The 15150-nt window shown below is 35.4% G+C and overlaps 1 protein-coding gene and 1 non-coding gene across 2 annotated transcripts in view; one reads left to right on the top strand and one right to left on the bottom strand.

The window, feature by feature from the left end:
* Positions 1–15150, bottom strand: part of CDH18 (cadherin 18) — a 417078-nt gene that overhangs the window by 248173 nt on the left and 153755 nt on the right. The window lies entirely within an intron of this gene.
* Positions 10019–10090, top strand: TRNAC-ACA (transfer RNA cysteine (anticodon ACA)). Its single transcript has one exon. It is a non-coding gene; the product is annotated as a tRNA-Cys (tRNA).

Here is a 15150-nt window from a genome sequence, read left to right as displayed (position 1 = left end):
TAGTGGTTAGGACTGATTCTCTCACTGCCATGACCTGACCCCAATATCTGCCTGGGAACTGAAATCCAGTGACTTCAAGCCACTAGAGGCCATGTTCACCCCAGATCAATATTGCTGCAATATCCAATACATAGATTCTTGAATTAATTTATAATTAATCTCTTTGTGTGTATGTGTATAGTTGGGGGGTGGTAATCTTTACCTTTGTTTGTATTGCCTACTGGAGTCTCTAACACTTTGTGGGAGATGATTGTTAGTGAGTGTTTATTGAATGTTAATGAATGTTTGTTGAATAAATAAATGACAAGGTCAACTATGTATAGTGGAGGACATAATGTAATAAGGTCAAAAGACTTAGGTAACACTTCAAGAAGGAATCTAGAAAAGAAATTATATCAAGGGGAAAGAGGACTTCCCCAAACTAACAAACAAACAAACAAACAAAAAAACAGAAGACAGTGGTGCTAGTGGTAAAGAACCCATTTGTCAATGCAGGAGATATAAAAGACACAGGTACAATCCTTGGGTCAGGAAGATCCCCTGGAGGAGGGTGGCGACTCCACTCCTGGAGAATCCCCATGGACAGAGAAGCCAGCCGGGCTACAGTCCATAGAGACACAAAGAGTCACACTCAACTGAAGCAACTTAACACAACAATGCCTGGTAGTCCAGTAGATAAGAATCTGCCAGCTAATCCTAGAGACATGGGTTCAATCCTTGGTCCAGGAAGATTCCACATTCCACAGGTCAACTAGGCCTATGTACCACAACTACTGAAGCCCATGGACCTAATGCTCGTGCTCCACAGCAAGAGAAGAGACTGCAATAAGAAGCCCATGCATTGAAACTAGAGAGTTATCTCCACTCTCTGCAACTAGAGAAAGCCCTTGTGCAGCAACAAAGACCCAGTATAGCCAAAAATATAAAGAAAGAAAGAAAGAAAATTTTAAAAAAAGAAGAGGAGGGGCAATCTTGCTACATTTGGGAACAGTATATAACAGCACTTAGGACAGAGCCTGAAACAGAGCAGGGCTCAGGTAATTTGTACTGATTGAACCCAGAGCTTTGTGCTTTATTCCACTTGATTGCCTGTGGTACAACAAAATACCTCTTTCTTAGTGTGTGACTGTGTGCACACATATTCATGCATGCATGTGTGAAATGGACGGGTGATAGAATTATAGCTCCAGGGCTGTGTGTGTGTGCATACAGAACAGTGCTGCAATTTGCTAAAAGGATACACTCATAATTATTTTCTTTTTCTGCATTGAGCTTCTGTCTCCAAACTAATGATTTTTCTATTGAACAAGTACACATTAAGGGCATAAATTGTGGTCATGTTGTATGTTTGCTACAAAGGATACTTTTAAAAATATCACTGCAGTGTTAACTCTAAGGATGCAAGGCTCTTCCTTGTTAAATATTATCTTGCTATTCAAAAAGGGACCAAATGAATGATCACTGATGTGCTTATATAACAGAAATAGCTTGTCTACTCCCTGTAAAATTTAGAACATACTGAAAGCCTAAAAATGTGACACTTTTTTTTTGCCTGACAATCAGTTATACAAATAGTCATAAAATTGCAATTATTGCTCCTTCCTTGACAATAACACATGGGCTTGCCCATGACACAGGTTTTCCTATGGCAATCAGCATCCTGGGGCTGTAATCAGGACCAAGTTAATGCTCCCTGAATTGACATTTTGGAAAACTTCAACTCTAAGAATCAAAGTCAGAATTTATTGCAAGTGCCATGTAGAGCTATCTTTAACTTCAAATGCAACCAAAGTTGAATTCTCTTATGTGAGGTAGATAAACACCTTGAAGAAGTGAGTTCACCTTCAACATCACCAATCAAAAGCTTTAACACAACCTCAAACATAGAAGTCAAATAGGGTTGATTGCACAGCCGTTTACCTGCAGTCAAATAAGAGTACCTATTTCCACACATTTATTTAGAACATACATTGTAGCACTGCTTTAATGCAATTTAATGGTGTAAGAACGATAATTCCTTAGAACACATAAAGTTATACATGTGTATGAACCTGCATGTGTGTGTCCATGTGTGTAAGATTTTTAATATCCACATCTATCCTGACAGCAAATGAAGACAGGCATTTTTATTCCTATTTCAAAGGCAAGAAAATTGAAGCTGAGGGTTAAGAACTGATTTAATTGGTCACATGAGGAGTTTATGCCAGAGAAGAAATACAACCCTATCATTCGAATATGGTACCACTTATGTAAAATCTGTTTCTCAGAGCTCACCAGTCATTTTTTTTTCTTTTTTTCAGCTCATGTCTAGATTTCAAAGAACATGCAATGCTATATCTCATTCAAATTACTGGCTCTTTAAATTAGAGATCTGGAAGCAAATGAAAACCTATAATTTTGATTGAAATTTGAGGGACTTTTGCTAACCAGTATAGTTTTACATGTCCCCACAGAAAAGACTAACTACTAAAGCAAATCAAGTGCTTTATTCATAGATTTCAAAAATTAGGTAACTGTAGACCATTTGTGTTTCAGTTAACTGTAGAATTTTTATCCATGGGGTAAACATATTCTTAGTTCATTAAAAATATCTTATGGGACAAATAAGTCTCATTACTCCTTCATTATGATCTAAAAATGGTTTAATATGCTATAGTAGTCATGTTTCCATAGAATTTAATTAATTTTTAATAAAGACCATTAGCTTAAGTGTAGATTTTTCCATCACTCTAAAGGTTTCATGTAAATAATCCTCTAAACACTATTTTTAAAACTTGTATCTTGATTTGGAGGTTAAAATATATTTATGATGAACTTGGAATTTTAAGTGTCAGTGTACTTTATGGACAAAGATATGCTACACAGAATGAAGGCATATTACAAAATCAACATAAGCTTTAGTGACAGAGAGCTGAATTTTTCTAAATGCTGTCACCACTGACAACATTTTTCAGTTGAATCCGGTTTTGAACATGATTTATCCTCTACAAAGAGATCACAGGAGACACCCAGTTGTTCTCAATAAGACTGAACATATTTACTATTTACAAAAGTGACTTCAAATAAGATTGAACATATTTGTCTCATTCTATAGGGAAAATATGATGGGCATTGTTAATATAAATAATGCTGAGCGCCAGTTTTGAAATTTTGTTTTTGTTTCTTGGTAATATTTTATGAAAATCAGAGAAAGAACATGTTGTCAGCAATTTAAACCCTGAATTTATTCCATTAACTGAATAAATTAAATGAACAAAAGTTAACATTCTAGTCTTGCACATGCAGGGTAAGCAAGAAATACTGACTGAATGAATGAATTAGTTGAAATGAATCTTATGAGTGATTTTGCTTTTATTCGAGTTGTAGAAATAATTGGAAGTTTTAGTTGAAACAAATATTGTTTTTACAGAGAAGAAGATATTCAGGAAAGTAGAAAATAATACTTGTTTTATGTTCAAAAAGTGTAATTTCCCTCCTGCATATATCCCAGTATCGGGCAATTGCTCCAGGTGATTCTCTGACTTTTTCAGATTCAAAGGGAAATTAAATCTCATATAATTCATTGGGATGAGAATGATCAGCTATAGATCAGTCTCAGTTGCATATTTCACATAATTCAAGTTAATAGAACATAAAACTGATATATTATTTAAATTGTATCCCAAATGCAAAATTGTTTATTAAATATGTATTCATTTTGACTGTAGGCATATTGGTTATCTTAAGTGGTTTATAACTGAATTCTTAATGTATGACTTTAAAAATTTTATTCTCCTAATCAGGGTATTAACAAGCTGTAAAACATAGCTCATTTTATTGAAGGTTTATTTACAAATCTGACAATATCTCTTATGATGCTATGGAAAATCATCAGAAGAAAACTGACACAGTGGTATGAATGGTTACTCCTGAGAAAAGCCCTAGCTTCAATATAGTGGTTTTCGGTGTTGCACATGTCTAATCTGACTCCATAAATAATAAGATATTTTCAAAAGTTATCTTTAAATATTTATATGTTTGAAATTATAACGAGTCCAAAATTACCATAAATCCAAAGTCATTGTATGAGGAGAATATTGTAAATAGAAAGCAGTATAGTAAAACTTGGAAGTAGGCATAATTTCCATCCATAAAATATTTTAACAGTTTTCAATAACTATGAAATTAAAGAAACGTATCTATATAAACAACAATTCTTGGAAAAGAGGGGAGAGGGAGAGACATAGAACTCTAAATGTGTATGTTTCAATGTTTCGTGATAGGTTATTGTACCCTTTGGACTTTAGAGGAGTGCTCACCAACTAGGGTTTGACTTGAAGGGGAAATATCAGAACATGATCAGGAAATGAATGCTCTTAGAATGGGATATAATCATAGTTTCCATCATGTATATTCCTTAGGACAGTCATGTCAGTCTGTTTCTCTTCCTTTAGGGTCCCAAGCATAATTAAGTCTTCTCTGCAGGACTCCCAGAATAAGTGAGACCCTCTCCTTTTCAACAATTGCCAAGTAGAACACTAGCTGGACCCTAATAAACATTCCCTCTGTCCTGAAATACTGCATGAGTTCTATCCCACTTGATAACCTTTGTTTTTCTAATATATAAATATTTCAGTGTTCAGGGATTTTATTTAACAGGTTAATCAGCCTCTATTCAGTACAGATGTATGTATGCATGGGCATATTCACTGATCATGCACGTATCTTCAATCTCTTAACACACTCATGTTTTGTATTGGACTGTATATTCCCACTGATGTTGTCTTACTCAAAATGTCCTGCACATGGGTCTGTGAAAGGTTAAATGACATTTCCAAACTATACTGCCAAAAAATAAGTAAAATCAGGATTGACCTTAGTGTGCTGACTCCAAGTCTTTCCACTAAGGAGCACACTCCATATCCTGGAGTTATACCTTATATAATTTATTGAAATATAGTTGATTTACAATGTTGTGTTAATTTCTGCTATGTAGAACATCGACTCAGTTATACATATACATTCTTTTTCTATTTGTTTCCATTCCAGGATATTGAATATAGTTCCCTGGTCTATACAGCAGGACCTTGTTCATACATTCTATACGTAATGGCTTGCATCCGTGAACCTGAAACTCCCAGTCCATTTTTCCCCTACCTCCCCCACCTTGATAACCACAAATCTGATCTCTATGTCAGTGAATTTACCTCTGTTTTGTAGATGGTTAATTTGCCTCATATTGATTCCATGTTTAATGATACCATATGGTATTTTTCTTTCTCTTTATGACTTACTTCACTTAGTATGATAATCTTTCATTGCATCTATGTTGCTGCAATGGTATTCTTTCTTTCTTTCTTCTTCTTCTTCTTTTTTTTTTTTTAATAAGTGATTAGTAGTATCTGTTGCTGGAGAAGGAAATAGCAACCCACTCCAGTATTCTTGCCTGGAGAATTCCATGGACAGAGGAGCCTGGTGGACTACAGTCCATGTGGTCACAAAGAGTCAGACATGACTGAGTGACTAACACAACACAACAGCAATCCTTATCCATTCATTTATCGAGGGACAATCAGGTTGTTTCCATGTCTTGGCTATTGTGAGTAGTGCTGCTATGAACATATGAGTTGTGTGCACTTTTTGTATTAATTATGTTCTAGATATATGCCCAGGAGTGGGACTGCTGAATTATATGGTAATTCTATTTTAAGATTTCTGAGGAACTCTCATACTGTTTTTCCATAGTGGCTACACCAACTTCCAGTGTAGGCAGATCTTCCTTTCTCCACATCTTTTCCAGCATTTGTTGTTATATTTGTAGACCGTTTAGTGATGGTTATTCTGACTCATGTTAGGTGGTACGTTTTGGCAGTTTTTATTTTCATTTCTCTAATAATTAGCAGTACTGAACATTTTTTTCACGTGTCTATTGGCCATCTGTATATCTTTGGAGAAGTCTAGGTCTTCTACCCATTTCTCAATTGAGTTGTTTGTGTTTTGTTGTTGAGTTGTATAAGTTGTTCATATATTTTGGAAATTAAGCACTTTTCAGTCACATCATTTTCAAATATTTTCTCCCATTTTGTAGGCTGGTTTTTTTTTTTTTTTTTGCTTTCTAATGGTTTCCTCTGCTATGCAAAAGCTGGTAAATTTGATCAGGTCCTATTGGTTTATTTTTTTATTCTATATCTACTGCCTTGACAGACAGACTTAAAAAAAAAATTGGTACAATTTATGTCGGAGTATGCTTTGTCTATGATTTCTTCTAGGAGTTTTATAGTGTCTTGTTTTATATTTAAGTCTCTAAGCCATTTTGAGTTTATTTTTGTGTATGGTGTGGGGCTATACTCTAACTATAATTAACTTCATTGATTTGCATGGACTGCCCAACTTTCCCAGCATGACTTTCTGAAGAAACCATTTTTTCCCCATCGTATATTCCTGCTTTCTTTGTGGAAGATTAATTGACCAGAGGTTTGTGGGTTTATTTCTTGATTCTACATTCTGTTGTATTAATCTATATGGCTATTTCTGTGTCATTACCATGCTGTTTTGATCACTCTGCATTTGCAGTGTTTTCTAAGTCTGGGAGGGTTATGCCTCCTGCTTTGTTCTGTTTCTTCAGGATTGTATTGGCAATTCTGGGTCTTTTAAGTTTCCATCTATATTTCAGAATTACTGGTACTAGTTCTGTGGAATATGTCATGGGTAATTTGATAGGGATCACATTAAATCTGTAGATTGCTTTGGATAGTATTGCCATTTAACCAACATTATTTCAATCTGAGGGCATGAAATATCATTTTATTTCTTTGAATCATCTTTAATGTCCTTTATCGATGTTTTATGGTTGTCAGCATATGTCTTTCACCTTCTTACTCAGGTTTATTTCTAAGTATTTTAATTTTTGGTGCAATTTTAAAATATATTGTTTGCTTATAGTCTTTTTCTTCTATTTCATGGTTAGTATAAAGAAATACAACTGATTTCTTTATATTAATCTCATGTCCTATCTTCCTGAACTCATTTATCAGTTCTAGTAATTTTTGTGTGGAATCCCTAGGGTTTTTATATAGAGTATCATGTCATCTGCATATAGTATCAATTTTACTTTCTGCCCTTCCAATTGGGAACACTTTCTCTTGTCTGACTGCTGTGGCTACTTCTTCCCTCTTCTTCAGTCTTTTGGAAGAGTTTGAGAGGGATTAGCAAAATTTCTTCTTTATATTTTGTATGAAGATAAGTTTTTAGACCAAAAACATTTTGCATGTTAAATCTGTTCTAGCTATTGATTGATGTACTCTTACAACACTTTTTCCTGGAGATATCCCTGTCCTATTTACCTCTGGAAAAAATAGATTTATTTTTTTTTCTAAAGCAGTCATTAAATTATGCCCTATCAAAATTACATAGCTTCTGAGTGCATAATACTGCACAACTTATCCTGTGGGTGGGAGTTACAAATCAGACTCCACTTGCTTGCTTAGAACATCTGTGCTGCACTTGCATGGAGCAAACACCACCAGTGCTACTCCATAGCACATACACAAACAATTGGAAAATTGTATCAGAGGTAAGAAACATTTTAAAGAGAAGAGAAAATTAAATTTAAAGCAACAGATATTTGTTTCCTTTTTATGGTAAAATACACATAACACAAGGTGGCAATAGACATGTTCTAGACACTTATAATATTATTTGCTGGGAGGTGTGAATAAACAAAAGCAAGATAGGTATGTTTCTTTCAAGAATAATATAGTGTATTCATATATAGAATATAAAATATAAATAATAGCTACATTCATCAAAAAGGATATATAAATGATAACTGCAAGCAACTATTAGGAGTTATCCAGGATATTGGGAATGTATTTCCTCTCATCTCTAAAGTAATCATGTAAGGTACTCGTTAGTTTGTTCATTTTAAAGATGATGAAATAGAGGCTCAGAGAGAATAAATTACTTTTCTGAAGCCACAGCCATTAAGTCTTTCCACTGTGTCACGCTACTTTTCATATATAAATGTAGTTATTGAAAGTCATGATTTGATTGTAGTAGCCCACAAATAGTATATTGGAATAGTTCATTGAGAAAGAGATGACAAATGAAATTAAAAACTTTAGCTTTCGTGTATGAGTAAGTTATTCTTATTGAGTATTCGATTCTTCTGCCCTACTCGCCAATGCTTTCTCTTTTTCATCCATTGAAAATGACCATTTCTAATATCCCCAAAGAGAATACATTATAAATATGAGTACTAAAAGATGTTGAGGCAGCATAAAGATTGAGAACTGCAGCTACAGATAAAAACCTATAGACTTAAGCAGCAATCTCACTCCTGGGCATATACCTAGAGAAAAACCATAATTCAAAAAGATACATGTACCTCAATGTTCATAGCAGCACTATTTACAGTAGCCAGGACATGGAAGCAACATAAATGTCCACTGACAAAGAAATGGATAAAGAAGTGGTACATATATACAATGCAATATTACTTATCCATAGGAAGGGGGGGAAGTGGGCCATTTGTAGATGTGAGTGAATCTAGAGCATGTCATACAAAGTGAAGTAAATCATAAAGAGAAAAACAAACATCACATATTAATGCATGAATGTGAAATCCAGAAAAATGGTATAGATGATCTTATCTGCAAAGCAGAAATAGAGACACAGAAGTAGGGAACAAATATATTGATAATGAGGGGGGAGGAGGGTGATGGGAGGAAATGGGAGATTGGGATTGACATATACAGTACTGATGAAAGTGAAAGTGTAAGTCGCTCAGTCGTGTCTCACTCTTTGTGACCCCAAGGTCTATACAGTCCATGGAATTCTCCAGGCCAGAATATTGGAGTGGGTAGCCTTTTCCTTCTCTGGGGACCTTCCCAACCCAGGGATTAAATCAGGTCTCCTGCATTGCAGGTGGATTCTTGACCAGCTGGGCCACAAGAGAAGCTCAAGAATCCTGGACTGATACTATATATAAAATAGATAAATAATGACTGATATGAATGACTGATATATTTTACTGTACAGAAGAAACTAACACAATATTGTAAAGCAACTATACTCCAATAAATATTAATTTTAAAAAAGAAGTATTGAGTAGAGAACAATTAATTTTGAAAATCAAATTGGTTTCCATGTGTCACTCCACTTGCAATGCTCTTAAATAAACTCTGAGAAGCCCAAAGCATTAATATTATTTATTTTATTTACATATGGTTATCAAGTGCCTTAAACAAAGAACTATTCCTTTGGGTCAATCACCGCTATCAACCAGCTACACCTAGCAGTCAATCAAGCAGTCAGCTGGAGAGAGCAGTTCACCAGTGTCTGGCAGGACTGAAGGGATGTGAACAACAGTGAACCATCTTGACAGGCATAGTTCTGTTCCTGGATTTGTTTTCAAGTGGTGCAATCAGAGGGAACTGAGCATTTTGAGTGTGTAGTGGCTATGTCAGTGAAATCGTAGTAAAACTATAAATGCTCAGCTAGCAGAGGAAATGCTACCTATAATGCATGATAAACATTTATTCACACAATGAATATATGAATAAATGCTTCAAGACTGTGAAACAAATTTCAGTTGTTGATAATAACTCTGTCTGATGCTGACACACACACACATATAATATTTTTTGCTAATTATGTCATAATTTCTAATATGTATAATATCAGTAGATAAATAGATAGTAGAGAGATTTTCAAAGCTGTTTATGCTTTGATTTGCTTTTATTTCAGTTTTTTATTTGTTTTTATTTTAGTTTGCATATAGTTTCTTCACAGCGAAGGATTGTGACCACAAAGCCCTCATCTCTTCACACCAAACTTAACTTCTGTTTTGGATGAATGCTTCACAAACTAGGGACAACAGTTTCTGATGAGTCTTTTGCAAACATGGGTGTGCCCACAGGAAAGCTTGTCTGTCAGTACTTTTTGGTGGATTCCCACAGCTGTGCATGTATTTGTGTACCTGATCTTTCCCAATAGGAAGGGCTTTTATTATTTTTCTCCCAAGAAAAGTGTAGAGGCTTCCCTGGTGGCTCAGAGGATAAAGCGTCTGCCCACAATGCAGGAGACCCAGGTTCGATCCCTGGTTTGGGAAGATCCCCTGGAGAAGAAAATGGCAACCCACTCCAGTATTCTTGCCTGGAGAATCCCATGGACAGAGGAGCCTGGCAGGCTACAGTCCACGGGGTCACAAAGAGTTGGACACGACTGAGCGACTTCACTTTCTTTCTTTCTTTCTTTCTTTCTTTGTTGAGATCATAGCAGTTTCTTTATAATTCTCATTCTGTGAAACTCTTTAGTTAACATCAGATTGAGATAAAAATTTGCAAAATCCTTTTTAAAGAAAAGCATATGAAATTTTACTGACTAAAGTGGAACAATCTAGTGAGGGGAAAAAGAAAAAAAGTGAAGAAAGAAACAAGCTAGAATCAAGAAATACAAAGAGGACAAATAATGATTGTAGTGAGTAAATTATTATAAATAAAAATAACTGGTAGTAGATACAGAAAAGGATGAGAAATGTTGCTAAGATAATAAACAGGTCTAAGTCATGCATATTTGGTGAAATATTTCATTAACAAAATCGGAAATGCATATGTTTTAAAAGAAGGCTAACACATATCTCTGTGAGAGAAGGACAATTTCTTCTCTTAGAAATTTCCTGTCTTCTCTTTTCTCTTTTATGTAAAAAAAAAAGTGTAAAAAAAAAAAAGGATCTGTATTTATCTGCATAATAAAAAAATCCCATTTCTGTGGAACATTCAAAGGTATTGAGAAGATGGAAACAAATAACAACAACAAAAAATGGTTCAAAGAGTGAGGGAGATGGGGCTCCTTTGAAACAAAATGGTAGTTGAAATTTCCAATGAGACAGAGTAATGAAGAATTTGGAATATTTATTTTTCTGTTTCAAGTTGGTTTCTTTTCACATGAGTCATGATTACCTCCCACACTTCCTCAACCTTCAAAAAATTCTAGTTCCTCTAGGATCCTATGTTAGCAGACTTTGGGTAATGAAGAAGTGGTGATTTTGTTCTTTAGTAGAAGTAGACTAAAGATAGTAGCTCTAAGAACTAAAACTGGAGTTAGGACCTAGAAATCAGAGAAGAGGCTTCTTCCCTGCTTGTATTTGAAACTTCAGAAGAATACCAGGGACAGCAGTTTTCTTTCCACTCTACAGGGAATGGCAGCTTTAGCCATTTATTTAACATTTAAAAGACAGGCTTACTGAAAAAGGTTGGAAGAAGTAGGCACAAAAGATCAAAGGAAAAGAAAATGACAGAAAGGAAAAAAACAGAGAAAAATGAATATTAAAGACGGTAATTTAATTATTCTTTTCTGGTCCAGATGGTCAACCTGTCTAAATTCAATAAGTGAAAGAGAAGAACATTTTGGAAAAATAAAATAATTATGTTAAATTATGGTAATAACATACAATGAGAGTTACACTAGAAACTTGGGTTACTTTGGAAACCACACTTCACGAATCATATTTCTATAAATACAGTGTTGTCATGTACTTGTCACACAACATGCAAATCATTTGTGCATTTTTGTGCATAGTTGCTCAGCAGTGTCTGACTCTTTGCAACCTCCTGGACTGTAGCCAGCCAGTTTCCTCTGTCCACAGGATTTTCCCAGCAAGTATACCAAAGTAGTTGCCATTTCCTCCTCCAGGGGATCTCCCCAACCTAGGGATTGAACCTGTGTCTCCTTCAGTTCCTGCATTGGCAGGTGGATTCTTTACCACTGAGACACCTGGGAATCCTGCTGGAATCATTATAGAAGACATAAAGAAGAGGAATGGAAATTATCAAGGAGTTCCAATTTTAGGAATTCATTTTTCAACTATATACATGTAAAACGTGTTTTCATTTCTCAGGAATAATTTTCTCTGTTATCTTGCAACTCACTAATGATTTTTTTTATGGTGATGCCCTCAAATACTTGGTCTTCTAACAGCAGTTACATTAGTTTCCTGACAGCAGCTACATACTCATTTCCTGACATTCCTTTGAAAAGGATCATAAACTAGAAGGTTACCTGACTGACAGGAATAGAAAAAAAAAAATAAAAAGATGTTTATAGAAGAACAAAGATGGGGCATATGTTAGAAAGTATAATAAAAATAATAATAATTACAAAAAATCAAATTTGTATTTTTTTTTTTTTTTACAAAATTACACGATGCTCAGTCATGTCCAACTGTTTGTGACCACCATGGATTATGAGTCCATGGAATTTTCCAGGCCAGAATACTGGAGTGGGTAGACTTTCCCTTCTCCAAGAGGATCTTCCCAACCCAGGGATTGAACCCAGGACTCCTGCATTGCAGGCAGATTCTTTACCAGCTGAGCCACAAAGAAAGCCCAAGAATACTGGAGTGGGTAGCCTATGCTCTCTCCAGTGGATTTCCATAACCCAGGAATCAAACTGGGGTCTCCTGCATTGCAGACAGATTCTTCACCAACTGAACTATCAGGGAAGCCCAATAATTACCACAAAAATCAAACTTCTAATAAAAATAGATCATTTTTTTTACCAAATTTTTATTAACTTAATTTATAGTTAAAGTTAGATAATATATTTCCTCAGTAAAGATATTAGAAACATATTCCCAAGAATAAGGCACTATGTGGAATCTGGTTCGGAGATAAACAAAAACATGGTCATGTCCACACATTAAAAGAGCTGTTATGATATCATTTATGTGCAAAATTTAAAAACATGAAATTTGTAAAAGACAGGGAGTAAAGCGGTGGTTACCAGGGGATGGAGGAGTGGAGGGGATAAGAGTGATCATCTTTAAGAGTACAATCTTATACCAAGTAGTAAATAAATAAGCCCTAGAGAATACAATTCACAGGACACTGAATATAGATACTATAGCACCATATTTATGTAATGTGACAAATATCACTGTATTACAATCATATTACAATAGGTAAATGTATCAAAGTGACACAATGTATATCTTTAACTTACACAGTTTTACATCTCAAATTTATTAGATTTATAAAAAGGGAGCTCTCAAAGTAGAGGAAAAGTAATACGTGAGCAGAAGTTATATTTTTCATGTTTTATGAGATCTACAAAGAGGGAGTGTAAAGATCAAAGAAGTTAATTCTGACTAAATAGTATGGGGAACCAACCAGAATTGGAGGAGTCTCCCTTGGAAGGCGGAGAAGGCAATGGCACCCCACTCCAGTACTCTTGCCTGGAGAATCCCATGGACAGAGGAGCCTGGTGGGCTGACATCTACGGGGTCGCACAGAGTCAGACACGACTGAAGCGACTTAGCAGCAGCAGCAGCAGCCTTGGAAGGATTAGCCTTAAGGGAATAATTGTCTAACTTGAAAACAAAAATGCACAAATCATACTTGGCTGAAATACAGAGGTTGATGGGTGACAGATACATAGATAGACAGACAGATGACAGAAATAAGATTATCCTAAGGCAATCTAGATTTCATTTTAAATATCTAAGATATTTGATTAGGGGAAAATCTTAAGGGAGTCAATGGAATGGTAGTATATTTCTGGGGAATAAATAGTCTCTTAGAATAAATACAAGTATATGAATGAAAATTGAATTGCTTGGTGATTGTACTCCACAGATGATGCTTATTTAGGTCCACAGTCTAAACAAAACAACTGGCATACTTTCTGTCAACCATCTATTCAATGTTCAAAAATTAATTATCATGGAGCTAATAGGACTCAAGATACCAATATATTAATTTCTGACCTTTTCTGCAACAGTCACTATTGATAAGCAGCATACACAGAGTGAAGTACAAAAGAAGACAAACCTGTGTGATTTTTTTTTTTTTAAACAGGAAGGACTGGCATAAAACATGCTATAATTAACCAACATGGATTCCTATCATTTCCTATTATTTACATTTTATAGTCAATGAGATTATTTTTCCCCCTTCCTGGTAATAGCTGGTAAATTTTGTTACAAGAAGTTAATAATTGTGTAAAAGCATATTCAATTTGTTTCATTTCTTTGTCTGCTTGTTTAGCTTTATTTAAGTTTAATTTACATACCATGAAATTTACTTCAGTGTTCAATTTAAGTCAGTGCAACTATATAGATCCATCTAAGGCTACAACAAACAGTTTAACTGACTAACACAGAACACTAATCTATGACTTTTTTCAAGAGAACTATACACAAAGCAATTCATCTGAACAGATATTATTAATTTTATTCATGTCAATAGGACATGATGACATCGTTGCTACTGAGGAGAGTTATTAGACCTTCCTCTTGAGAAACCTGCATGCAGGTCAGGAAACAACAGTTAGAACTGGATGTGGAACAGACTGGTTCCAAATAGGAAAAGGAGTACGTCAAGGTTGTATATTGTCACCCTGCTTATTTAAAAAACTTAAATGCAGAGTACATCATGAGAAACGCTGGGCTGGAAGAAGCACAAGCTAGAATCAAGATTGCTGGGAGAAACATCGATAACCTCAGATATGCAGATGACACTACCCTTATGGCAGAAAGTGAAGAACTAAAGAGCCTCTTGATAAAAGTGAAAGGGGAGAGTGAAAAAGTTGGCTTAAAGCTCAACATTCAGAAAACGAAGATCATGGCATCTGGTCCCATTACTTCATGGGAAATAGATCTGGAAACAGTGGAAACAGTGGCTGACTACATTTTGCTGGGCTCCAAAATCACTGCAGATGGTGACTGCAGCCATGAAATTAAAAGTCACTTACTCCTTGGAAGGAAAGTTATGACCAAACCTAGACAGCATATTAAAAAGCAGAGACATTACTATGTCAACAAAGGTCCATCTAATCAAGGCCATGGTTTTTCCAGTGGTCATGAATGGATGTGAGAATTGGACTATAAGAAAGTTGAGCACTGAAGAATTGACGCTTTTGAACTGTGGTGTTGGAGAAAACTCTTGAGAGTCCCTTGGACTCAAGGAGATCCAACCAGTCCATCCTAAAGGAGATCAGTCCCGGGTGTTCATTGGTAGGACTGATTTTGAAGCTGAAACTCCAATGCTTTGGCCACCTGATGCGAAGAGTTGACTCATTGGAAAAGACCCTGATGCTGGGAAAGATTGAGGGCAGGAGGAGAAGGGTTTGACAGAGGATGAGATGGTTGGATGGCATCACTGAATCAATGGA

The sequence above is a fragment of the Budorcas taxicolor genome, chromosome 20 (assembly GCF_023091745.1).
Source record: "Budorcas taxicolor isolate Tak-1 chromosome 20, Takin1.1, whole genome shotgun sequence".
Taxonomy (NCBI): Eukaryota; Metazoa; Chordata; class Mammalia; order Artiodactyla; family Bovidae; genus Budorcas; species Budorcas taxicolor.
The sequence above is the reverse complement of the archived record's forward strand: the minus strand, read 5'-3'. Positions and strand labels throughout refer to the sequence as shown.